Below are 27,758 nucleotides of genomic sequence, written 5' to 3'. Positions count from 1 at the left end.
ATATATTTTGTCATAATATTATACATTGGTCTGTCGTATAAACAAAAGTAATGGTGTGGTTAAAATTCAAAAACATATATAAATTCGTTAAGGAGTCAACTTTAGCTCAATCACTCGTCTTTTTTTTTTACATTTTTATCAATTACTTATTGCCACTTGATCGCCTTAAACAATTTTCAAATGTTTACATTTTAAAATAAAATTTAAGAGTAAGACGAGAGTCAACGTTTGGAACAAATCAGATGATCGATCTTACAACGAATACAAATACTAGTTCAAATCTGTTACCTCATGACTAGTTGTATCCGCGTGATGGACAAAAGGTCGGTATAATTTCGATAGTAATTTATTCAATAGAATCCGCTAAACAGCGTAATGAAACATTATTAATGTATCATTACGATGCCATAAAATAACCGCACGTTTTCCGAAACGAGAATTATAATATTAACGCGATCGCATAAAGTACGCGTTAGAAGTATTTTTAGCGATAAATAATATTCGTTTTGTCGCTCTGTATAAAACGTATTCTCATCACACACACACACACACACACGTATACGCTTTCGAGGCAATAGTGTGAGCACTGGTGCAGTTCTTTACAACAAAATATATCGGCGAAACAACGAAAAGTCTCGTATTATTATATGTGCATTATAATAATATAGTTTATAGTGTTTTCAGCATACGTTTGATGAATGATGAATGATTGAATTCGCGCTGTCACACATCGCGCGCGAACCCGGCGGAATGTACTATAACGCGAGGTCGGGTATTACCGCGGGCGGTGTTGGCGGACGGCCTTGTGTAACAAGCATTTCCACTCACACTTTTACGGAGAACAGACTTGGAGGGTCGAGCGTATAGTAAAATAATAGTAATAATAATAATAATAATATATAATAGACGCGGACGATGGGGCGGCGGCGGCGGCGGTTAGGTTCGACTCCATTACGCGCGCACCACCGTGTCTGCCGAACGGCATCGTGAACAGTGTCTTAAACACGACTCGTGTGCGATTATTGTTTCCGGTCCATTTGTTTTTCGTATGATGTGATCTATTATTTTCTATTACTACACATATTAGGCGTGTGCTTTTATCGGAAGTGCACTTTTCGATTCTGTGGCTTGATATACAATAGGTAAGTAGGTACTAGTACGACGACCGCGACCGATCAGATAGTGGGAAATACGTGTGTGAGATGCGAGTGACGGGCGGGATGTTGTACCTTTTAAAAGAAATCGACCGAGGCCACAAAACTTTAAAGGCGGCAACCCGTCCGCCGTATTGATGGATCTGCAGATGACTCGTTTGTCGGGAATAATAATATTATAATATAAACACTTGATTATCGCGGCGTTGATGCGAACTATCAAAACGCCCAAAAGCCGCATTTCGATGTAATATTATTATAAAACATGTGAAATATTGATCATCGCATAATAACAGGATTCTGATTGATTTTGGATATAAAACATTTATTTTTTTTTTCACTTTACAATCAACATATGTATTAAAAACGTTCCTAAATGGTCGTGTACCTGCAGACTCATTTGAGTTCTAAAAAGTCCATCTCTGGTCATAACCGTAAGCCGTTTACGGGAAATGATAAGAGCGATTAATTTTTCACGGTCACAATAGTTGCAATTTTTTTCCATCATATGTGTGTTACAGTCGACTACCGAGGTAGAACGTCCAACGCTATAAAATATAGGTGCGGTACTATTACTTTTTTAAATAAATAACATATATTATAATTTATATAATATAATATGTGTTTGTGTATGTGTGTATACGTGTATTATACGAGTGTGGCACATAATAATAATGCTAATTAATTATTTTTTAATCGATCCCCGCGCACCCCCAGCCAAGGCTCTGCGCGGGTCCGGAGTCTCACACTCGAGCCGAAAATGATTTATCATGCATCTCCCGAGTGTAATTAATAAAATAACGCCACCACTGCCGCACAGGACCGTGCAGAACATTTTTACACGTCCAACCGCGGCGCTTTGCTGAAAATATTGTCAACGAATAATTTATACGTGCACGGCCGTTATTAAACTTTTGGACACGCTGTTCTATTATTATTACTATCGTCGTCATCCGGACGAAATATTAATAAGTTATTAAATTAAAAATAAGTGTCCTGGGCCGGCGCGCACAACTGAATACTGTGCAATATAAAAACGAAATTCACGTGAACGTGAGAGATAATCCGAAATCGTCAGCTGCGTAGGCGCGGAAACAATAACAGCGGCATAATTTTGTTAAACTGTACTCTTATTATAGGAGACGTCATAACGTCCAGGGCAATTCACAAAGCATGTCCATTGTCGTATTTTTTTTTCTATGCATTTATTCAAATTATAATTTTTATAATTTTAAAATCCAATGAAAGTAGACTTGTACACAATACAAGCAGTGTCTTTTGGCGATACAAAATTATTTTTTCACATGAAAATCGCCGTATTACTATAAATTTGCTGTTTATCATTTTTAAATTGATATAAATCTACGTCTAAATTATTTTAAATAGTTTTGTGAGTTACTTAGTTTTATGTACTAAGAATAATAACTGATACGTTCATTATAACAGGTTTGGAGTATATTATAGAAACAATGGCAATTTAAAAATTACTGTAATCGATATAACTCTATTAACATTTTTTAATTTGTAATAATTGTTTGAAAAAAATAAGTACTTACTTGACAGTTGACTAAGTGGTGGAGAAAATTATCTCTAATTAAAAATGTTTATAAACAAAATATCCGCAATAAAAAATATGTCTAAAAAATAAAATACTGGAATTTTCATGGACTTTACTATGCATAAACATACAAATATTCCATAAGTTTACATAGATAAAATACATTAAATCAGTCGACCAAAATAATCCATAAAATGAATTTACCATCGTACTGATTGTATATTAACTGGGTTCTCTTCGAAATTTAATATTTATAGTCTTGATGACTGAATCTTTGACGTCATATTTATCAAATAGTAATATTTGCAAGACAATATAGCTTGTATATTCCGTTAATAATTGTGCATTATTAGTAACAGTTTTTTTTTTTTTTTTAAGTAATATTATTATAATATTTTAATGACTTATTTGTATAATTTCTTATCTAATTTTATTTTTAATATATCTAAAATATATAAATATTTTTGATAAGATATTGTGTTCTACATATTGTTGTTTTCTTAGAGGTGTAATGCATGGAGGTATTTTTAATAAATAAAATTAAATAAATAAAAATATATTAGATAAATAAAAATTATCTAGAGATATGTTTTCATAGGATATTTTTACCAAGTTATTTAAACCAAATATATTTTCTTCGGAAATATTTTGACCTATAACCCTTAACTTGGTATATTATATTTTATTTTTATGTGAAACAATTTGTTATAGAATTATAATAATTCTCAGAACAATATTTTATATTTATTTTTATCATAAATGATGATTATGGCCGTAGAGAAAACAGTACGTATAACAGAATAACAAAATACATAGTATGAATAACTTAGTAGTAAAACGATTATATAAATTAAATAATATTAAATAGAATAACAACATAAATAAGTAATAAGTATATGTATAAGATATTACCACTGTAGATTTAAATGATCTGAATTAATTTAAATATTTTAGTTAATATACTTAATCTCTATAAGTTGATAATTACGTATATTTGATCTACACCTCGATTTATAAACTGGATATATGTAACTAGTTTACAAGACATAGATAAAGTACTTGATAACAAAAATAAAAAAATAATTTGACACTCAAGGGAGTAACAATAATTCCTAAAAAAAATCTTGGGAACTATGTCGTGATCAGTTAATTTTATTTACGCGTAGTTTCAACCGGCCATCAAAAATTTCAGAGCTCTTGCTGACACTATGATATTTGAAGGACTAATTTTCAATATTACTAGAGGATGAATAAACTGATCCAAAGTATTGTCGAAACATATGTAAAATATCATTCATGTTGTCGGGATGAAAATTATCTAAACTTAATATAGTATAGGTACACAATTTAGTTTTTATAATATTTTTTAAACATGGCCAAAATTATTTAGGATTTGATATTAGACTATTTTCTATACATTTAAAAAATAAATTATCTTCTGTTTAACAACATACAATAAGAAAGAATAGTTTTTATTTGAATATTGAAGTAGTTTTACTGTTCAAAAATGTAATGACAGACGCAAATAATAACAAACAAATTAAATTAAAAAAACAAACATAATTTTGAAATTAATACATTTGTCGTTTTACTCAGGATTTAAAATTATATTAAATTGCGTGTCAATTAAAAATGATGTACTTAAAACTTTAGCTTTATCGCTTTACTGAAATGCAATAGAAGTTTAAGAAAAAAAATCTACTTCCGTAGTGTAAAAATATGTTTTAATTTAATGGTTCACGATGATATCATTATTTTCCAACGCGTATCAATACCTATTAAATTATATAAATGATCAAAACTAGGAATTTATATGATTTACAAAGGTTAGCTAACGTATCTTTTTAATATTTATATGTCAAATTTTACGACTTAATGCGGTTAAAACTTTTCATATGAAATGTTATAGATATGCAATCGACTGAAAACTGGATGTGCTGTATTATACATATAACATATATGTGATATAAATGGCACTTCTGATTCATCAAAGTCGGAACATTCTAGATGCTCTTTGAAAAAACCTCAAAAAAAAATGTTATAATAAATGTATGATGAAGTTATTATACGGACAAAGTACATAATATATTATCTCGATTTCCAATATAATATTATGTTTTATAAATCAAAAGCTGATGTACCTTTACTTACTGCACCAAACCTTGAAATAATGTATGTGGAGGATATTATTTTTATTATTATTTACATTCATCAAAAGTTCTGCAGGTAATTTTATATTATATTTTTTCATCAGAGAACACGAGTATGTTTGTTTTATTTATGAATAACAAATGTGTTTATATGCTGACAGACCGTTTTTACTCAAAATCGTTTTTCATAAGTAATGAAATTATTTAATTTAATTCAAATTTAACACATACATTGCAGAGACTTAATGACGAAGTACACTCGAAACCTACAATACTGCAAAACCGTTACCTACTTTCCTCTGCTCATTTTTTTTTTTTTTTTTTTTTTAATTGATACTTACAATAATTTTCATTGGTTGTTGAATTCAATTTATTTATGCTAAGCATTGAATTCGAGAGCCAGACTCCAAAACTATAATAACCCTTTTAACATAATAATTTATTCATTGGTTCATTCATTTTTCTCTGAATAAAACGAATTTCAAATTTTAAGCTACATTTCAACTCCTACACTTCAACTCCATCGAAGAACTACCAAACAATTTCTTCAGTCATATTTTTCAAAATTTAAAATTTATCTTCTTATGGATACTTATCGGGTAATATAATTACTATTAAAGATTGTTATTGCGTATTAAATTTGTAATATTCGCATGTTACAGAATTGGCTTACAAATGTTATACGTATTTGTCGGTGAAAGAGAATTAGTAATACAATTTTGTCTTATTTAATTTTCCATTTTTCAGTCAGTTCATATGAAATCCATTAAATAAATCTTCAGTTTAACAAAATTATAAAGTTTCAACGCATTTTGATGTTTGTTAATTGTTCGTCTTTTTAAATTTATAACAATTAACTTCATTCTATTGTTTGAATATTTTTACATATACGCAGATGTATTGTGAAATATTATAATAACGAATACTTTACACAATATTTTTAATTTTTAATAATTAAGTTGACAATTATTAATTAATATCGAGAGTAATTTTCTCAAATATGCCAGAAAATTATTTGAATGTTTTTTTATTTTTAATAAATATAACTTATAATATAAGTGGTGTTTGAAGTCACTTTAATAATATTTGAACTATTACACAAAAATGTGAAATATTGAATTTTTTTCAACAAAAATTTGATGATATATTAATGTAATTAAAATATTAGGCCCTGTAGTCTACATATTATTATGTCAAAGTATATAAGGATATTCTATTATTATTATGTAAGTAAACTATACATTATTGTGCCATTTAATTATTTTATAATACTATATAAATATATAAAAGAATCGCAAATGATAAATGTACATAAAAAGAAAATTATAAAGTTTATCAAAAAAAGAAAAAGAAAAAAAATAGTAAAATATTGAAATATTTTATACAATTTTCAAACATTAATATTATTATATTATTTTAAATCGAAATAATTATATATTTATATATTATAGTAATTATTAAAGTCTTTAATGATTCATTAAATCAGTGGTTCCCAATATCTTATATTCTACGGCCCCTTTGTAGATTTTCCAAAAATCTCGCGCCCCCTCCTATAATTAATTGAAAAAATCGATCACTTTTTTTGTGTATTTTAAAAATAAACTGTACAATATTCGGAATGACTACTTTTTTATTGATGATAATAATTATAAAATATAAATAATATTAAATATTAAAATATAACAATCAATAAGGGGGAAATATTATAGTAAATATTAGTATAAAATATTAATAATAGTAAATAAAAAAATACACAATGAAATAATAATTAATGTTAATGCTGAAAACACTTTTCTTTGGAAAGTTTCGTATTAACTGCTTACGCCTCCTCAGCAATGTGTACAACACGCACTCCAGTTTGGGAACCAGTGCATTCGATTAAATGTGTATTTGTATATAAATAAGTATTACGAAATTAAAAATAAAATATTAGTATTAAATATTATATTACAATATACTAACTAGAAATAATAATTAATAATAATAGGTACTTCTAATATTTTGATCTAGAAAATATTGAATAAGATCACGGAGTAACTATGTCATTTTAGAGTCTTCTCGTGTGCAAAGCAAATCAACGGGTATGCATGTAAGGATTTTTCCATGAATTATTTTTGGCTAGAAAATAGGCTATAAAATATTCATGTACAGTGCCTTCATAAATGAGGTGCCTTATCTGTACGATTACTTTAAATAAATGATTTTTCGATCTCATCGATATCCATATAGTTTGCTCGTAAGTGTGGGAAAAACTACCAAACACTTTGAACAACGTTGGTGAAACGAAAACGATAAAAGTGCGGTGTTAACAAAATTGACACGGGTCATAATTTTGTTGTCATTTCGAAAATATAATGATCATTTAAATCGTTCAATACGTCTAATGTTTATCGCTGTAACAGCGATTTGATATTACAATAATAGTGAGCTGATATCCGTCCAGGATCTTCTTATGTGGTCATTGGAAAACACGAAAATTACCGTACTGAATTCGAACGTATGTAATAGCTTTTACTAATTATTATAACCAGCACATCATATACCATTTTTAACGTATTGTTACGTGTTTTTGTGTGTACAAATCTAATTTTCGTTTGCATATAAAATACAATTAAGAAGAGAAAAAAAATCTAAAACCACGCATTAAATAGTATTAAAAAAATCATGTTTATAACGTTTAGACGATTTGAAATTTAATTTATTACGTTATATAATTTTGTTTATTGTTGGAACGTGATTTATTCAAAAGTTATTTTACAGCCGTAATCGCTATTAACTGCGTATAATTCTTCGGGATCCTAAACGACACCGTTTTCATCGTACATGAATACGTAATAAATATTATTATTATATCTTTTGATTTAATTTTAATGGTATTAAATTCATGATTATTATGACTATTATTAATTTTAGATTTGATTTAATTTATTCGATTTGGAATTTCTCTCAAAAAGTCAATATGAATATTTAAATATTTTTTTGAATGGGTAATTTCCAAAAAAACACTCCTAACCTAACCGAATTAAATCGAGTAATATTGTTTGCAATAGGGGATTTTTTTATCAACACTGTGAATCGTTATAATTATTATATTATAGTGTGGAAAATATTCGTGATAATAATATACTATTGTTCAAACTTCAAACGGTACACATTTGTATAATATTAATTACACAGACTATACTGTGAGAATATGAAACCACATGGAAAAATCATCTAACAGGTTACAATTTTCAAAAAAGTGTATGGTTGTACAAGGATTGCATTTAAACCGAAGAAGCGTTTAAAAGTTTGCATATCTTTCATGAAGCCAGTCTAGTTGCAGTGTTTTGTCTTTGTGTCTATAATCTAACCTTTATTATATCAGAGTATGTGGGTAATTTAATTTTGTCCTTAATATGTGGCCCCGTTGAAAATCTCATATACACATATAAATTATTATCTCGTTTATATAGTTAATACATTTCCATCATGAATTAATGCATATAATTAATTAATATTACTTTAGGTATGGAAAGTTTAAATTATACAATATATTATATAATAGACATGAACTCATAATATTCATAACAATATCATAATATTATATTTCAATAAATAATATATAAAGTATTTAAGGATTACTGTTTAGTCTGTGAAATGCATTAAATACATTCTATTAAATCATTGATTTAGTAACGAAATTAATTTGATAAACTTATTTTATAAATTAGCCTTTCAAACACTTTAAAAATTATTATAATTTATTTTTCAATTGTGTATATTGATAAAATATAATGAACAACGTTGAAGTAGTGTTGTATTAGAAATAATATATTTTACACGCCAACCAGGAATGGATTTAGTAATGAAAATAGTGTTCGGGTGGACACAAAGTATGATACACTTATAAAAGTATTATACATATTATAAGTTAAATACTCGAAGCTTTAAAAAGTGATAAGCCATAAACTTAAGATACATTGTAATTTGTTGGTAATTCTAAATACCTACTATAAAGTATTACATATTTTTATAAATTAAATTAATATAAACGAAAAAGAATCTTTAAAATGTTATTTAAGAAGAGGGATTCAGGCTCCATAGCTTCCTCCTTTTGTATCTACCCATGGCACCAACTATAACTACAAAAGAGAAACGCCTCGATCCGTGATAATATTATATGCGATTTTCGTAGCATATGATCGTGCGCCTTTGCCATTTGTTGTATTGTTGTTAAAAAGGTCAGCTAAGAACGTCTCTTAAACTCAAAATGGTAATTTTTTTTTTATTTGTAAGCTTTTTAGACAGGATTTCGGATTTCACCATAAACGAATTCTTCACGAACCACGTTGGGATGATACAGAGCACGGTATTATCATATATCGCTAGCGCCAATATCATCTCAACAAAAAAACACGGGATCGGCAGGTAAAGCGATTACTAATAAAAATATTATTGGAGGTAATTTGAATTTTATGGGGCTTTTAAAAATATAAATGCCAGGTTAACGTACTATTGAGACCCGGGTTAAGACTGAATTTGTTTGCGTAAATTACACTTTTTAATTACTGATTGAATATCATTCATAATATTTACTTAAATAATATAATTATGAAAAATTGTTTTCTGATTGGGATAGGTATTCAATGATGGCGATGACGTGATAGATTAAAATTAATCGCATTCTCCGAATCGATAATATGACGCGTAGATATACGAACTTGATAAAGTTTTTCGGTTAATTTTACCGATAAAATAGAATTATTTACGTACATTATAACAGGTAATTTATTTTTATCGTTATACCTATAGTTATTTTAACTAATCCTACTATCGAATGCATCACTTTTATAAAGATAATCATATACAATTTTAGTCTGTACAACTATTATACACACTAAAAATATAGGTACACACACACTTGCCGGTTCGTTGAATTTAAAGTACATTTTGACAAACGCATTTTAATGTAAAGTCCCACATATCTAATTACTCGGAGGTGTAGATTACAAATAGTAGACGTATGAACAGTATAGGTACAATATAATATATCGCTGTCCCGCATACACTGTGTCCAGCTAAAAATCTGAATGAAATATTAGTCGTCGAGAAAATAAATTCAAACAACCAAAGTTCGTTGGCCGAAACTAGCGGAAACGATATATTATTATACACTACGTAGTACGTATACACGACGATTTCGGTACAAACCGTTCGTCGATCCAACGAAACGGAAAATCCCGACCTCGGGGCCTGGGACGTTTCACACACGAAGGACTTACTTTCATCGACCGACAAAAAGCTCTCTCTTTCACACAGACACACATACAGCTATTAACATACAGCAGGTATATATACAATAATATAACAATACATTTGCACGCACGCACGTGTGGTAAATAATAATATGGATTATCATCATGGCCACTCGCTGGTGGTGTAAGAGTGCTATTTAGTTCAGATATTATTATAAAACGGAACGATCGTAACTTGATCGACCGTAATATTATTGATATCGCGTGCGTGTATATATTATACAACTGCTTGTAAAAAGTTTGAAATCAAGCATCTTCTCATTGAATAATATATAATATATCCTGATATTATATGCGTGTACGTTTCCGGATTTTTTTGATCGATAGTAATTACCTCCGGTAAGGTCGAATGTCGGAAGGACACTTCGACTACACGCGCCGCGATCTGATGCAGCCGCGATGACCGACATTGCTAAGACTCATTGAACTGGAAAGTCGGAAACGGTATTGACCGCGATGACGACTCATTTGTGCCGCAAAAAAAAACACAATTTGTATTGACTCGGAGGATTTGATGCCAACCGTTGCAAGTTGTGATCATTAGTGTATGATTCGTACAATATGCCACCAAATCTGTGGTCAACGAATAATACAACGATATGTCTTTAAGAAACGTATATGTTTAGTCCGTTCGCTAACAAAGCTAGTAATGTCGTAAGAAATTCTAAAACATTTTTTTATGATTTTAAGTTCTTTATTGATTTTTTCGTATAAGACCATTCCATGGAAATCCTTCATTTTAAAATGTTCAAAGTAAATTTATAAAAAACATAATTTTAAGTAGAAATTAATTCAAGTTAACTTGATTTCAGTTGTATTACCAAAATTTCAATTTACTCTTCGACGCAAAACTACGATAAATAAGTAAGTTTTCGTCGAAATAACGGTCGGTATCGAATACCTTTGAAAAAAAAAAATTCAATAAATGATATACATTAAATATTTCAGCAATGGTAATTTTACATAAAAAAATAATTAAAATTACTTATTTAAACATCATTGATAAATCAAATTTGCTTTTGGATAGATGTGACAAAATAGCAAAAGCTTACTTATAAATAAATGATAAAACAAATAATATTATTTACTTATTTATTTATTTATTTAAAAAAAAAAACTATTTTACCACTTGTTTATTTCCTATTTCTGACTAAAAATACGTAGTGATTAATTTATACTATAGACACGTTCAATGGCTTCCATGAATTTTAAACGAGTAGTATCTATCTATAGGTTTAAAAAATCTTCAATCGGTCACTTTATCAACACGAATGGCTCACTGAATTTGATGCTTCAAAGCACGATTTCGATCAAATTCAAAATCTGTTTGTACGGTATATTATATAAAACCACGAAACCATAGAATATATACGTAGCAATCATAAAATACGGGTTTATTTTACTTATACACTAATTGTTAACTAAAATACTCAAATATATCAGGCACAGACCACAGTAGACTAGCCTAAGTCTAATAATAGTATATTATATGCCTTATTCCTCGGCCAACAAAGCTTTTTTATGAATTCAAAAAAAAAATTCAGTATAAAAAGTCGCAAATATATAAAATTTACATTCAAATATTATGCGAAACGTTGTAAAATGTCTTATTATGATTAAACATATTTTATTATATTTAAATTTATAATGATTATAAAATCTATTTTAATAGTAAATATTAATTGACTAAAAAATATCTTTGTCGCGAGTCGTATTGTATTACGTATTTAACACGTAATATAGTATGACGAGAAGTGTGAGTCATATACAGAGTCAATAATTTACAAGCGATTTACACAACCACTCGGGTGTGGTACGGCGAATGCCATGTTGTCGTGACTCTTCTACAAATGTATAGGAATAGACCCGGGAAGTATCAATTCGACATCGGTCGCCGCAGACTGTCGGTCGTAGAGAAAATATATATATATATATATCGGTCGACAGTATAAGCGTTTGATATATCGAATGACAACAAACCGGAATCGTATCATCTTCTTCGTAACCTATGCATTTTCATTGTTGTATACGTATATTACAGACCGAGTTTCAGAGAAATAAAGAATTATTTGAATGTGTGCGGTCTAAGTAAAAAAAGGGTTTCCTACATCTGCGGTGGACGATAATAATCGAACACGCGCTTTTGAGCGACCGAAAATATTTGTTTGTCGACTTTAATACAAAAAAATAATAATAATACGTAAAATGCGCATTTCTAGGTCCGATTGGAATTTAACACTAAAATAAAAGTCTTGACTGATTGCGTCCTAGAACTAGGACTAGAGTACTATATACGAACCATAATTCAATTAGACGGACGACTTGAAAAATACGTGCGCCGAATAACGAATTCACATGTTGCCCGTCTTCAGGTGTTTTTGCGTCGTGTGATAATAATATATTTGTAAGAAGAATAATGCAATATATAACACGAAAAACTACTCAAAATATATCCACATCCGTGTATATACCCCGATCGCCTGGCAAACGCATTCGGCGCATAAAGATTACACTATTATTGTTTTACAATACTATCAGCTGATGGGTTCGAAACGTTATTATAATTATATTAAATCCACATCGAGCTTAATAAAACATTTCAATAAATCCGAATTCGGTTAGATAGAGAACAGTAGTGCGGAGGACGTTCTCGGCGAAGCACTCATCTGTCAAGCGGACAGACAATTTCAATTATCGGCCATCGATGTCATACTATAGTTTGGCGCGTACTGCACAGCGTGTTATAATAATAATAATAATATGTGATCGAACTCACGTCTTGCGAGTGTGACATTACCGTGAGACGTGTAGGTCGTAAGTCCTATTTAAGATATAATTTATCGTCGCGTTTACAGACTACCACATCACCACATCCGAGAACCGTTTGATATTATTTACGTATACTATCACGACGAGGGGGTCGACGCGGATCGCGTAGACGGGCCGTCGGGTTTTATTTTTCCTTCTTTTCGGGTTCCACAGCAGCTGCAGACGAATAAAACAAGACGTCCGATAATATGATGACCATGTCGGTATGGAAATTAATAAGAGCTAGACATTTTACGTAGTGCGTACATCATACGAACCGCGTGTAAGTATATTATATATTATTATTATTTATTACCAAATCGGAAAAAGCCACTCGCCCGACGACAGTGTCCCGGTAACCGTTCTCCGACATAATATTATTATTCGCACAACAAAATATACACGTACAGTACATATATACTGCCATCGCGTGCATGATAATATGCAAGATGATTCACAAGCCCTATAATCACGCCTTATTTTAAGCATTCATCTATTTAAATTCTGATGATTTTTAGGAATTCTCAAGTGTCTCAACACCAAGATCATATTATTTTCAAATGCCCAGACGTCTTATGGAATTCGAAAAATGACGTGTGAAGATACAAACGCATTTTTTCAAATGAAAATATAATATGCTGCACGCTTTAAAATGTACCTAATATATACACATTTTGTTTGTACGTCACATTCTTACATCGTTCTATTTTGGCAGTACAACTCTCGTCACCTTGGCGAATTTTATGTCTTACGTTTACACTGTAATAATAGGGCACGACCAAATCCCATGTGAAAAAAATATAAAATTATGTATTTGGCATCTGCATAACGTTAGTTATTTTTTTAACCTAATGAAATTTATTAACACAAAATAATATTATTGAGCAAAAAGTTGCAAACAACACGAAATATATTATAATAGCTTTTTCTCGACTCTCGGAAACTAAAACAACTATAAATGCACATTAATTTTCCGTCAGAAATTAACAAATACAAATAATTATTTAGTCATTTTTAAAATATATACACTTTAATAAAATTATATTAATGCATGGCTAAAACTATAAGAAAACTTTGTTTTGCTTTTAAATATATTATAATATAATTATTTCATCCTACTCTTATTTTTCTACTGGAAGTAATACGCATTTTTTCAGAGATTTCCTTGGTAGAACGTCACTGAAAAAGAGTGATTTACTGACCCGAAGAAATCGTATTTTTTAATACTTATAACACTGTGGTCATAGTCCGATTATCGAATGGCTAAAATTAATTATATTATATCAAAGCTATCCTAAAAATATTTCTCAAACTTTTTATTTCGGTTTGTGTCTTTAAGACATTTTCAAGAATAAACGGGAAAAATAATAATAATATTCTTGTCAAATTCAAAAATCCCAATAGTGCTTATTATTGTGTACCCCCGAGATTCAAACTTATCACTTTGGTGGCTCCCAACTTTATGAGTAAAACAAAATATATTATTTATAATTTATATACACGAGTAAATTCATTAATTTATAAATAATTTAAAAAAGTATACATACATTATCAGATTACAAAATGTAGTTATGCATAGCCTGAAATGTTTTATGTCTAGTATAAAATGTTTAATTACTGTTATACAACAGCTCACTCGACTAACACTCACGATGCATCTTAAAAAAGTGATGCTCAGTTTAAATATCTTCACGCATAACTTCAAGACTCATAAATACTATTTAATCGATCAATTTTATTTTATTTTTTATTATTATTTTGACTTATTTTCCTATAAATAATGATTTTAAATTATTATAGTGGCTATCATTGTTTTTTTTTAAATACAATTTTATTGTGACGGATGAAAAAGTTTTACACAACAATTGAGTTTAGTTTTTATTTTTACTAACAGTATTTTTAACATAAATAGGAATTGTACATTTGACTTGTTATAGGTAACCGTTTAATTTTCATTTTTAGGTTTCACGATTAATAATAGGTGTTGAAATTGAAGCTTGAGTGAATTTGAGGATTGAGGTATTTATCACAAATAGTAACACGACATTTTGATTATAATAATAGTATAATAAAATTAATGTAAAATACAACTGATCTAAACCCACATCGTATGAAGTACCGTGCCCGAGAGTGAGTCTTGTTCACGACAAGAGCCCTATAATATACGCGTCGTTGACGATATATTATAGTCTTACATATGTGTGCATGTGACATTAATAAGTATTGCTTCACATTACAATATAAATAAACTATTATACAATATAATAATATATCGACACGTGCATCCAAGTGCTTACAATTTATGCATACTGATATTAATTGTACATTTCAACAATTAATAGGTACATCACAATAATATCTAATATATTTATTTTTCGTCGGAAATTTACAAAAAAATATGTTATACAATTCCGTAGTTAACCGTTGAATGTTAAATGTTATTACACACACTTGAACCAAAATCATTCAATGTCCAATCGTTATTACAATAATATACATATTTTAGATTTTAGATTCTCAACGGAGCGATAAATGTATTGATTTTTCAATGTCGTGTGCTTTTTTTTGTGTCTTTGACCGCCTTTTAGAGTATTAATTATTATAAAATGTACGTCATCATTTATCTTGAGAATAGTTTTCAAATGTCTTACAATAATTAAAAAGTCTGAAAAATACTTAGTCACAATTTTTTTTCATATGCGTTTGAAGTCCAAATATTTACAATATTTTTTAAAATCATTAAAATATGTAAACAATTTTGAAGTCAAAATAGAGCCAGTACAACGTCGTCGTTTAGTAGACGTCCGGTCACCGACCTCTGTCAATTTACCCACTTTGTCATATTTGATCTCGTTTTAGCTACATTGGTTTTATTTCGCTGAATTTTTTTCAGATATTTCTGTGGAGATTTCCCACGGGGTTACATCTCTGTTTGAGCGTACAAAGTACATCTTACTCGTCCGGCGTGTTTAGGGTTTAGGTTTTCTAAGCCAAAATTCATATTATTTTTCATACATTCCTTGGACATTGCATTAAATATTATATACGTAACACCTAACAAATTATACAATAATATACACAGTTAAATCGATTTAATTAGGGATTTATTTTGGAATTTATGTGTAAACATCGGAATTTTTCGATATTTTGTTTACATTTCCCATAGTTGTCTACGTGATATTCAAATTATCGATAATATATTAAAACTTGAGTAGTCTCATATAATATGATCTCCAACGACCAAAAAATCGTTGAACGTATTTTGAATGTCAAGGGCGACTAATCATACATTTTTTGGTATCTTTAAAGTGTAAAATCATATTTTTAAACACTTCTTAGAATTTTTTATAACATTTAAATAAGTGTTATATTGCAATAATTTTTTTTTTTTTTTTTGAGAATACATTTATAAATGAGAGCAACTAATAGTTTTAATTTATATACTGTTTAGATATGCTTTATTTTGATGTTGGTGCGTATCAATCAAAATTCTGTATTAGACCCAATATATGCTGTTCTCAATATGTGCTATATAACAACTCCAATATTTATAATTTAATTTATCCTGTAGTTGTAAAACAAAACGATACTTTTTTGCTGCTGTATATGTCTACCATTTTGAACCTGAAATACGTATTTACTTAACAATACTCCCATTTAGAAATAATTGTAAACGGGATACGATGTATATACGACGTATATTTTGACAAAAATATTAATTTGATTATCTAACCGGAAAGAAAAACGTGTTTGACTTATGAAACTCTTTAGTAGTCTTTATTAAACTCTTTCCGTAGTGAAATATCAAATTTATTGTCAACCTTGTACGAAATCAAACCTTAAACCACTACACACAAAATATATAATAATAGTACCCTATTAGTTATACATGTATATACAATTGTTCGGTGTTTTCGAAAGATACCCAGCAGACGATCACGACACCATAATCAACCGATAAAGTGACTGAACGCGGATGTTGTACACATCGAGGTTAATGACAACGTGGCAAGTCCCTTTAGCGCCTTGTCACGTAAAACGGAGGGGAGGATTATGCTCGTTAAGAGTGCAGCACTCGCTCCCAACAATTCGGATAGGATAAGCTCCTTAAACCAGAGGACAGTCCACATCCCCACAAACATCCTACGCATATAACCTTTGTTGCAATGGTAATCCCGATAATCACTATGTAAACCACATTCGACAATGAGTAAAGTAAGACAATTGATAGACTTAACTAACAAACAATGCGTTTAGTTATTAGTACGTTTACGATAAACGTTTAAAATTGCAGTTTCTACCACATGAAATAACTAAATTAATGTAACCCGTAAAAGTTTGATGAGAAGTCCTTTGAGATTTATCGTATTCAATTTATTTTTACTGAAACAATTCACAATGTTTCCAGCAGCTTTAATACTAGGTTATGATATACAGCATAACATTATATTATGTTTTTCCTTATTTTTCTTATCACGATCCCACTGGATTTTTCGGTTAAATAATATTTTTCATTTGACATTTTACCTGAGTCAAAGAATTGTTGTTATCGCTAAAGCGTATATTTTTAATAATATCTTCTATAACAGTTTATTAAGTTGGAAATGTCACGCTCAATCAAATATTGATACCAATAGCTATTTATGTAATATTGAAATTAAATAATAATACATTTTTTATACTTATGAAAATATATTAAAATAATATCTTATTATTACATTCGAAAAATCTCATAACAATATTATGGAAAATATTTATTTATTTAATGTATACACATTTAAAAGTTATTTGTATTTTTGAGGGTATTAAATCAAAATATTAAATTTTTTTTTAATATCCCATTTTCAGAGATGTTTTTAGGTGTTTAATAGTATCTTCAAGACAGAATGTCGCATCACCATATCTACCAACGGATATCATAAAATATATTATGTAGACGTGGTACCGTAGTACAGAGTTATATTACAAAATTACATGGTTAATAATAAAGTATAAAGGCTGATTAGTCTTAAAGTGATTTTATGGAACATTTGCTGTTTTGAGATGGACAATAGTGGTAATAAAATGGGCCTAATTAAAAATACGCGTTATTTTAATTATAACACAACAAAATGATCACACCAAAAACAGTAAATAACAGCTAAAACAATTAGATAATCAAACAGAAAACATTATATTTTAAAATCGTCCATAAGTATAATTTAAAGAGTGTTATTAAAAACAATACTGGTTTTCATACTTAAAATTATTATAGAACCTATTCTAATAAAATAAATTTATTGTAATATAGGCACGCTATATAAAAATGTTTTGTTAATATAATGATTTATAATAATATTATTTTATTTTGGAATTTTTAAATCAATAGCTAGGAAGAAAGTTTTTTGATGTACTATATTACAGAATATGGATTTATAATCTTTAAAATGGTAAAATAGATTGCTCTGAAGCTTTGAATTAGATACCAATTAATGTTCCAAAATATCTACTCTCTGAAAACTTGTTCTATACACCGCACATCGTTGTACTTATGGTCAGTCAATAATTTTTTATTCATATTATAATATTATAATTTGTAAATTGTGTTTTACAATAATATGTCTATTGTTACGAATGTATGTATTATTTTTACCTTTTTGGCGTTGTCTAAATAAATATCTAAGTATAAAATTTGAATATACATTGTATATATTTATTTAATTCAATAATATTATTGTTAAATAAATATGATCTTTGAGTTTATGTTACTCTTTGATTACTTTATTTAAATAAAATATTTTCGTTACATTTTAGAAGTTAAATTAGTATTAGCCATATTTGTTTTTTCTTGTAACATATATTATTGCACAATCTATTCTAATAACGAAAAAGCTAAAAATTAAAATAAAGATTTATTGAATATGTTAAATATTAAAAAAAAAAAAACAAAATTGTTATTTGTCATTAAACAATATTTTATAATATTGGCATTTCAAAAATAATAATAATAATAATAATACATTTTTATTCGTTTAATCTCGATTGATTTTTAATAACGTTGTAATATTACCTGAACAATTTTAAAATCAAATATTTGGTTGGAAATATACAGATATCGTAAAATCATAACCTACCTACTGAAAAATATCTTTGTATATATATATAAAAAAAAAATGTTTTAATAGTTTCAACTTCAATCAGACAATAAATAATTGTCAACGTCTAACTATAATATATTTTATTATTATCTGTAACAAAGCATCGTAATACGTAATGAGTAACCATTAAAATTAGTTATAAGGATAAACGTCATACGTGTGCAAAAGGGTTTTTATATTCGCAATATAGAAACCCTAAAACTAATAATTAATTTAGCGTGCGTAGATTTCATTATCTTCTGTCATATAAAACTGTATCGTGCAATAGTAAAATCTATACCGTTATATACCGCGGAGATAAACCTTAAAATTAAATTCACTGTAAGCTTAATTTCGTTTTTGTCGTTGTCGTTGCCGTCGTTGTTGTTGTTGTTGTTGGTGGTGTCGCGTAAAATATTGTATAATACAGCAATATTGTGTTTCGTTGAGACGGCAAAAAAAAACGATTTTCCTATCTCGCTACACTGTGGTCTGTAAAACAATCGTAAAACATAAATAATAAAGGTGTACATAACGCAGACAGTGCGTGTATTACAATACCGTAGTATGGCACCTATACACGGGAAATCATCAGAGAGATAATGTTTAATTTGTCACGGACGACGGGTTATCGGTGTCTGCGCATCGCGCTCTAAGTCCAAAAGTTTCGCGTATGCTCGCGAGCCACGCAGCGCGTCCGTATCGCCTACGTCCCCGTAAACGCCAGTTAGATTTTAAACCCATCCCGCGCGTCCCATGATGAATGCGCAAAGCGTGCCACACAGCGTTATACCTTGGCCGAAATTCAATCCGCTCCGCTGGTCGGCGAGCACGTGTAATAATAATAATAATAATATAAAGCAGCAGTCGTTTTTACGACCGTCGTAAATCGCGTCATTTATTGTCTGAAACAGCGCGAAGTTCACTAAAACGCACACGTGGGCCGGACATATAACTGCGTTGCCGTACGTACACGGGCGCATCATCCCAGTACATTTGTATGCCGGCCGGATACGGATATCCGATATAGGTATTGTACATGTATGATAATATTATGTGGGTACGGGATCGCCCGGCGTTACCGGACTTAACCTCCGCACAATAAACGCAAAATTAAGTGAGTTTTTCGTCTAAGATGAAAACAATGTTTACGAAAATCCACCTCGTGCGGCTGATGATGCAACGCGGTACGTTTTTTTGCGGATTTCCGAATGTTCTATACATGATATAAGTTAACGCAACGATATAATATAGTGTACCACAATGTACGTATACAGGATGATTCACCATACCGATGCTCACTTCCTCTTTTATTCAATCATTTATGTATTAAAAAATCTGACATTTGAAATGTTTTAATGCGTATATCTAAAAAGGCAATATATTGTACATAAATCCTTAGTGCTTACATTTGTAATTAATATAATATTAATCGATTAATACTTTAATACTTCAAAATACTTGTCATCAAAAAGGAAATAATAGAAAAAGAAGTTTGTGTCTTACTAGTACACTAGTACACTATTATTGTATAGTTTGAAAAATCTCAATAATTATTCGAAAACTCGTAGTCTTTAAGCGTGTTTAATAATTACAAAAATCAAATTTTGATCAACACTGCATTACCTATTCGAGGAATAGAAAAGAGTGAACCTGATTGGTGAATCACCCCGTATATATATATCTCACATGAATACTTTACTGTGTTTTTTTTTTTTTAGGAGTTTGTGTTTAAATTTCTCACCGCCGCTCCACACACGGGACTGTCGACCTGTCCTCTTGTTTTTTTTTTTTTTTAATATTCTAGGCATGTCCTCTCGAAATATCGTTCGTGCCCTATAACCCCCCGCGCACTACATCAGTGGATATATATATATATAAGTATATATATATTTAGGTGTGCGTGTGTACGCGCGTATAAAAAATATATAAAAGCCGCAACGTCGAAAAACAAAAATAAAAACACATAGAGGAGACCGACAACAATTTGTTATGCTGATAAAATATATACACCCCCGTGCCGTGTCGAGTGCTATATTATATGATTTGTATAGTTGGCGTCGTGCTGTTGTTTGCCGTTTTTCCTTTTTGAATAATATCATGTACACACACACTTACCTATATATCGGAGGAAAACAACAACAACAGCAGCGACGAGCGCGTAACGTTTCCCGCATTTATTCGAATTCGGTCGCTCGTGACCTAGATCGACGTTTTGACACTTCGCCACTTCCACGCGAATCATAATAATATAACGCCGTCATATGAATAATATCGTAGGGCCCTGGTTGTCGCCAAGTCACAGACTCTGCCGCTCCTTAACCCCTCGGAATAAAAAAGGCCGAAAATATTGAAAAATCAGCGATACGTCGCGCGACGACATGACGCGTGATATCAGTACGTATATTATTATATTACCTAGGTATGTAATGTTTTGATGCATCGCGACGACCCGTTGCTCCAGTCAGCTGTGGGTTACGATATTCTTGTAGAGACACGCAAATGGAATATTATATAACATCGCCGTACACACTTTATTATTATTGCAATTATATTATTGTTCGGTAATCGCTGTTGCTGGATACACGCATCCGATCGTACGGCGTGATATTTTAACCATCATGTGACCGCATCACACTGGTTGTTTCCGATGAACAAAAAAAAAACATGTACATTCATTAAAATATTAAAAAGTCACGTTTATTTTATTTATTTTTTGATATAAATAATAAATACGGTTAAAATATTTTTCAACAGTTTATTCGCTTACGATAGTTTTAAAAAATGTTGAAGTTTTTTAAAACCAACACGAGTGTGTATTTGTTGTGAAATTCCAGATTTGATATTATCAAAACTTTGTCCTCTCCTATTGAGGATAATTTTTTTTATGGTAAATACAAACAAAATGTGCATAAAAAAAAATTTTCATGCATGAAGAGTTTAAAATGAATAAAAATGAACTAAATTATTAAAATTACATCAAATAAAATATATTTCAATAATAAACAAAACCATTTTGCATTTAAAATAACAATAACGGTACAAGTGATTTTTATTATTATCAATCGTTTTAATTTCTTAATATAAAAATCACATGCAATAATTGCATATAAATAAACCGAATGGACGATACACGGAATTATTTATAATTTTTTTTTTTATAGTCATTTAATTTTCCTTAATACCTTATGTGAATTTAATTTTACCATTAAAAAGAGATAAAAAAAAATGATATAATATAAGTTAAGTTAATCAGTTGTTAAAACCATTAAAATACAAAACTGGAACATTAACTTTTTACCTTAACAAGTAAGTTAATTTTTTTGTTTTAATTTTATAAACTTTACTTACTTAATTGTTGCATTTAACAGTAACGTCAAATACCTTATAAGTTAAACCTTAACGACTTGTGTAAAAAAAAAATATGTAGGTAATCAATTCTGAACTTTTAACTTAATTGTGAAATTTAATAATATACGGAATTTCCCAGTCTTAATAAAATTCATAATACGCCTGGGAAGTAGAGGGAGGGAGTAAAAATATTCTGTTTTTTGTTTTTTATTGATTTTATGGATCTGTGCCAATGAGCCGGCGCCCGCTCTGACCACGAACTAATTAAATCACTCTAACCGTAACTCGCCTCGCCACGGTCGTATCTGATTGTAAAATCGTATTAAATCCACCGCCCCTGCAAATGCGACCACAGGCCCCGGGGAACGCAGTTATTTTGTTTTACTGTGAGCTTTGTGTTATACAGTGGTGAATACAACGAGTAAGCCGAAGAAATATAAGATGAGTTTTCAAAAAACGAAACTCGCGAAAAGATATTGGCACGCTTTTTAATGAACAAACTTTGTCAAGAAAAAAAATGCATAATTTGTGTTATTTATTGAACGACTCGATGTGAATAATATTGTTAAAATATTCCTGTGATTAACAAAAGTTTAACTAAATAATTACATTGTATTATATACACACTGTTGTCGATAACCTCTAGAATGTTCGCACATACTTCAGTTCTGTATTTTATACTGTATAATAATATAATATTACAAATGAATAACATAATATTATGTGATCCGCCTGATCCGGTATGACGCATTTTCCAAATAGCCGCGATAAACCGATAGATTAAAGTCAATACTATGATCCAATATTAAAAAAATCCTACGTAAAATCGTTATAATCAACTCTGACCGCATGACATTATAATATTATATAAAACGCATTATTTTAGATTTTAAATGTACCAACTTTATCGTCATAGTGAGTTATTGCGATACTTAATTGCTTGTTTTTTTTTTTTTTTATTCTTTTTATACGGTATAACTGAGGACATGACAAATATTTTTATATTTTTGTTTTTTTTTTTTTTTAATTTCCCTACTGGACATAATATATTATGTACATAATAATTTATAATGAAGATCTGAGTAATACTTGAGTTAACAAAAAAATAGAGAAAAAAAAGGATTTAATAATAAATTGATACATTTAAAAACTATTTATAGGTATCTATATTAACATGACCAACATTTTTAGTTCGATGAATACATGAACCAACATAAAATTACGATTGTTATTATAAAGGTATTTTTAAATTCCAAATAGTTTGAAATTCGGTCACTTGTTATTTATAACAATACGAAAAAACGATAATCGAATTGATACTCACCACTTTGCTTACCTCTAAGGCTCTAAAATTATTATTCTTAGCGAAAATAGAACGTAGACTAACGTTAAGGATCGTTTGTTTCTGTTTTGATTTCCCCTGCGTCAATGCCGAAAAATAATATTGCGGTGGCAGGATGATGTATTTTATACATTACATGGCGGTTAGCAATAAATACAAATAAGGAGGAACCTTCAAGTCTGAAATATTTAAATTAAAAATATTATGATTTTTTAGCTATAAAATAATTTGAACTATTACACCGATTTGACGATTTTTTTTTTCATAATTTTAATTTCAAATACTAATGAAAAGAAAATGATGACCATATTTTATAATATGTTTAACTATTATAAGAAAAACTAACCAGAAATCTTGTATGATATCAATATCGATTTACATTACTTTATTTAAACAATTAATTAAATAATTTACTTTTTTTACTTAGTTTTAGTGCAAAGGTGCAATTATTATCAAAGAAAAAATATCGTCACAGGAGGTCCTAAACGATGATTATGATTGGCCAATCATTATATGCACGCTAAATCTTCCCAAAACACTTATCACCGTAATAATTACTTCATGTATCTTTAAACATATTTACATTAATTGAATTCGAGTACCTAAGTATTATCTAGAGTTATATAGGTACTTAAATATTATTGTTTATTAACTCACCGGATGTAAAGTCGCCACCGGTTGTGCTCGCGAATAATTTTCTATATAACCACTTATTATTTGAATCGTCATTGACATTTTTTTTTATCCAATCAAAATATTAAATAAATTAACATAGCAAATTATGTACAAATATTTACAGAAATAATAGATAAAAACGCGACACCAGTTACAAAAATGGGCTTAAAAAAGTTTCTCGGCGTATTATCGCATATATTATAAGAGAATAATATACAATACATATTTTATAGTTACGGGTAGTGCGTTCATAATGTATGCATTTCTTTTTAAAGTAAAAAAGTGTGTTACACACCGTACACGCTTGACGACGTCCGACGACAACTGTTTCGAGCTCTATTCGATTATAACTTGACACGGGCACGGGACGATATACATATGTATATTAAGCAATATTTATATATATATACCTACGCCGACGTTTTTTTTTCTTGCGAAAAAGCAACATAGGTAGTATTTTACGTGTAATAATAATGCACTACGTTCATGTGTAATAATAATAATAATAATAATCTTATATTCGTCTCGACTCGCCGTTATATAAACTCGGTTTGAAAGTACATTTGAATAATAAATTATGATAATATAACATTATCGTGTCACCAATGCATAACAATTGGGTCAATTATGTTGTGCATAGTATATAGGACCAGCTTTTATTTTTTTTTAAAACAATTCCGTATTGCACACGTCATTTGCTGTATAGGTGCATATTAGTCAAACATGATATTATTATTATTGTGTACAGCGAGGGCAAATTTCTAAAAGCTTTTTTCGAAAACTTGAGTTCAGCGTTTATAATATAAGTTAAGTATACGCATTTTTTTGTTTTTAATTCGTATTACATGCCGACATAATATAGAGGCTGTTTCCTTTACGAATGATTTATAGCTATATAAATGCATGTTATTTATTATATATAATATATTGTTCGGCGTAAGGCCGATCTACAGGAGTGGATGGTTTTATCTGATAAGGCTTTTGGCCTTTGCCGGACTAGCAAAACAAACGAAAGGGGCTATGCTGGTGGAACAAAGAACCGTTTTTAATAGGGGATCTGGGGTTCCGGTCGGGAAACGTATACAATAGACAACTACGCGAATATGATGATATGCAGAGTGCGGGGAAATTCGTAAATGGACCATTCTTCCGAACAAATATAAGAAAAGGCCATCCTGCGCACTAAATCAAAATTGTATGTTGACATTTAATTATTATATTTTTAATGATGCGAATGACATTCACACTAAGATTATACATAATAACTATGTATATAAATGTCTTCGGTGCATCGTGGTGACTTTACTCAACAAGTAAAACAATAACACTATAAGACTCAAAATACAAATTATATTATTATTATAAAACATATATGTAGGTACTCAAACGTCAATGATGGACGAAAAAAACAAATTGGAAAATATATTTTTTTTATGTACGCGTTAAATACGTATGTGTACTTTTAATTTTAACATTTTAATAACAATTATTCTTTGCTTTAGCTAGTTAATGAATTTGAAACTGTTGTATGTCATTTTCCAAAATTTTAAAGTACGAAAACTTGGCCTTTTAATTTTTTTTTTCTGTTGTTGTACTCGACTCGGTAATATAAGATTCTGAGCAAAACACTAATGGTGTTTTCTTTTCTTTTTTCTTTTTTTAAACACTTTTTGAGAATTGGAAGTTATACCATTGAATATAAAGTTTATATTTATAATTTCCCAGTGGCTTTCTAAAAAATTACGGAAAAAAATAACAACAGAAAAACAACTGCTTTATAATAATATTATACACACTGAATTAAATTTCTACTGAGGATCAGAATTTTTGGATTTTTTTTTTAACTGTGAGAAAGTCATTCATGAAAATACGAATGGTTTATTTGTTCATAAAAGAATTAAAAAAAAAAAAAAAATTATTATAATGTCATTTTAGATAATTTCGTATTTATTTAGTAATTTACTATAATATTATTATTATATCAAATTCATATTATTTTTTTATTATTTATTATTATTGAGTAAGTATTATCACTTCAAAAGCATGGTTCTAGAAAATGTTTATTTTTGATGTTAAAATACTTATGAAGTACTTGGAATGTTTAACTTTTTTTATGCCTAAAGTATAGTTATTTATTACTAGTATTACGTGCTAATTCCATTTTTATTGAATTTAAGAGCATAGATATAACTTACATTTTTAAACACTTCGAATTGAATATTTATTTTGATATTTCGTGAAACAACCATATATAAATTATAAATAAACAAAATTTCATTAAATTTGATTCCGAGAGTGATCAATTTCAAGGTAATAATTGTATACCGTATCTTTTTATTTAATTTTTACAATTATTAATTATACATTTTCTAGATAATATTATAATATATTATAATGTTATTGGTTTCTTAATATTTTATTTTTTTCCATTTTGAACCGACAACGCCGTGGGAACTGCTTTTAAAATTTATATAATTTAATTGTATATTAGGTATGTTTAATATTTTTCCATTCTATCTAGTTTCAATATAACAGTTAAATATTTAAAGAATTAATTACTAAATACTATTTTATATTATAATATTTAACATACGAGTGCCTATATATATATATTATAATTTGTGATTAAATACGATATGTTCATTTGTATTTTTTTAGAATATATACATACGCAATGAAGAGAATGAGAGAACTATGTTCTCTCAAAATAGTTTAAAATACATCAACAGTTTTGATTAACAAATATTTATGTCTGATTATTGGAATTCATCGATTTGGAATACTCTTATGCTCTAATCAATCATTAAACAGTTACATTTTCATCAGAAGCCGGTTTACCAATCAAAATGTCCTCAGCAGTTATTTAGAAACGATAACGACGAATGGGTCATTATTTTCGGATTGGAGGTACCCATATTACGGTTCAAATAGGAATTTACAAAGGCATAAAATAACTGCTGAAAATTAATATTACGTTGTAATGCAATTACAACTGTTCGCCATAAACGAACCATAAACATACGTAATGGTCGATTTCACTTCCACGAAAATAAATTAAATCAATAATAGAATATATCCATTTCCCATGTCCTCGCAATAACGTAGTTCAGCCGGCGGTGGTCGATAACTGTTATTTGAGTGAGCAAAACGAAATTCATTACATTGATATTATTATTAACACAACAATATAATAGTATTTAAAATGCAGCTACGATAAAACGTTATGTGATAATGACGTTAAAATTACTATAAAAACACGGCCCGTTTAAATGGATCTCGTCCCAACGAAATGTGCAAATAGAAAATC

At 29.1% G+C, this 27,758-nt stretch overlaps 1 protein-coding gene across 4 annotated transcripts in view; it reads right to left on the bottom strand.

Moving 5' to 3' along the window:
- The window catches only part of LOC132921626 (cell adhesion molecule 3-like), a 410,858-nt gene that overhangs the window by 170,740 nt on the left and 212,360 nt on the right, over window positions 1–27,758 (bottom strand). The window contains exon 1 of one of the 4 annotated variants that reach the window (XM_060984757.1): window positions 23,822–24,023. The exons of the other annotated variants lie outside the window; for them this stretch is intronic. The gene's annotated coding sequence lies outside the window, so the exon portion shown is untranslated. Of the gene's footprint in view, window positions 1–23,821; window positions 24,024–27,758 lie in introns of those variants that run through there. 4 annotated transcript variants of the gene reach the window in all.

This window comes from Rhopalosiphum padi, chromosome 2 (assembly GCF_020882245.1).
Source record: "Rhopalosiphum padi isolate XX-2018 chromosome 2, ASM2088224v1, whole genome shotgun sequence".
Lineage (NCBI taxonomy): Eukaryota > Metazoa > Arthropoda > Insecta > Hemiptera > Aphididae > Rhopalosiphum > Rhopalosiphum padi.
This window is presented reverse-complemented; position numbering and strand designations above follow the sequence as displayed.